Raw genomic sequence first — 2,180 nt, 5'->3', positions numbered from 1 at the left:
CTTTCAAGTCTATCTTCCATGTATTCTCATCGTATCTATTCCTAAATGGTCCTAATGCCTTTGTGAGAATTCCTCAACCTAACTTTCCAAGTAACTAACCTTTTATTTGGCTTTATTCATCCTTCTTAGTGCTTTTTTAAAAAATTATTTTATTGAGCCCTACTGTAGATGCTGAACCTGGGACTACAAGCGTGGGCTTCATCGGCGCAGGGCAGCTAGCCTAGGCCCGGGCGCGGAGCTTCACAGCCGCAGGCATCCTGTCGGCTCACAAGATGATAGCCAGCTCTCCAGAAATGGACCTGTCTGCGGTGTCTGCGCTCAAGAAGATGAGGATGAACCTGACCCGGAGCAACAATAAGATAGTGAGGAACAGCGACGTCCTGTTCCTGGCCATGAAGCTGCACATCATCCCCTTCATCCTGGACGGGATCGGTGCCGGTGTCCCGCCCAGGCACTTTGGAGTCTCTTGAACAGCCGGTGTCACCATCAGTTCAGTAGAGAAGAAGCTGACAGCGTTCCAGCCGGCCCCCAAGGTGATTCACTGCATGACCTACACACCTGTGCTGGTACAGGAGAGTGCCACAAGCACCCACGCCCTGGTGGAGGATGGGCAGCTCCTGGAGCAGCTCATGAGCAGCATGGGCTTTTCTGCACTGAGGTGGTGGAGGACCTGATTGATGGTGCCACAGGGATTAGTAGCAGTGGGCCTGCCTGTGTGTTTATGGCCCTGGAGCCGCAGGCTGATGGCATGGTGAAGATGGGCCTGCCATGGCACTTGGCTGTCCGATTTGGGGCACGACTTGCTAGGGGCTGCCAAGATGGTGCTGGACTCAGAGCAGCGTCTAGGCCAGCTCAAGGACAATGTCTGCTCCCCCGGAGGGACCACCATCCATGCCCTCCACTTCCTAGGGAGTGGAGGCTCTCTGCTCATCAATGCAGTCGAGGCCTCCTGCATCCGAACATGAGAGCTACAGTCCATGGCTGAACAAGGAAAGATCTCCCCAGCTGCCCTCACGAAGACTCTCCTGGACAGAGTGAAGCTGGAATCCCCCACAGTGTCCACACTGACCCCCTGCAGCTCAGGGAAGCTCCTCACAAGAAGCCCGACTCTGGGCAGCAATCAGGACTGAGGCAGCCTCTGTCCCTGCTCTGTGACCAAAGTCCTCACCGGAGGGGGCCGTGCAGGGTAAGGGCAAGTGCTTGATACAAAACTTCCCTAAGTCTTTTCAGACCAAGCAGTTCTCGCTTCTCCTCCTGTTCCATACTGGAAGATGCTCTCAAGGGGTGGTTGATACTAGAAGCCAGATTCCCTTGCACGCCTCCCCTGTCAGAGGCCCAGCTCAGGTGGGGAGGTCTGAGGAGAACCTTCAACTAGTGTTCTCCGGTTGGAGCCGTAAGTAGGGTCAGTTTGATTCCAGCTCATGGGAAGGGCATTTCTCTTTGAATTGAAAGTGAGCAACTTAGAATTATCACAGTTAATCAGAAATGCACGAGATGAGACTATGCTCCTATTTAAGTCTTGCTTCATAGGTGCACCATTGAGAAAGCATTAGTTGGTGCTGCTAAGTTTAGTTGCTTAAATAAAGTTTTATTTTTCATTTAAAAAATTATTTTATTGAGATAGAATGCACATACCATACAATTTACCCTTTTACAGTGTACAATTTAATGGTTTTAAGTATGTGTGCAGTTGTGCATTCATCACCACATCAATTTTAAGACATTTTCATCACCCCCCCAAAAAAATTCCATGCCTCTTAGCAGTCACTCTCAATTTCCCTCCAACTTTCTCAGCCCTTTGCAACCACTGATGTACTTTCTATCTCTATAGGTTTGCCTAATCTGTCGTTTCATGTCAATGGAATCATATAATATGTGGTCTTTCATGACTGGCTTCTTTTACTTTGTATAATGTTTTTAATATCCATGTACAAGTTTTGCGTGGGCACATGTTTCTGTTTTTCTTGCACATATACCTAGGAGTAGAATTGCTGGGTTATATGCAAACTCCACATTTAAATAAGGTATCAAACTTTTTTTCCAAAGTTACTGCACCGTTTACATTCCCATCAACTCAGTATAATGATTCCAATTTCTCCACATCTTTATGAACACTTACTATTATCTATCTTTTTGATTATAGCCATTATAGTGGTTGTGAATTAGTATCTTACAATTTT

At 47.5% G+C, this 2,180-nt stretch overlaps 1 pseudogene; it reads left to right on the top strand.

Moving 5' to 3' along the window:
• Positions 1 to 218: 218 nt before the first annotated feature.
• LOC105289616 lies at positions 219 to 1,130 on the top strand (annotated as a pseudogene).
• Positions 1,131 to 2,180: the final 1,050 nt, after the last annotated feature.

Source organism: Pteropus vampyrus, unplaced genomic scaffold (assembly GCF_000151845.1).
Source record: "Pteropus vampyrus isolate Shadow unplaced genomic scaffold, Pvam_2.0 Scaffold25, whole genome shotgun sequence".
Taxonomy (NCBI): domain Eukaryota; kingdom Metazoa; phylum Chordata; class Mammalia; order Chiroptera; family Pteropodidae; genus Pteropus; species Pteropus vampyrus.
The sequence above is the reverse complement of the archived record's forward strand: the minus strand, read 5'-3'. Positions and strand labels throughout refer to the sequence as shown.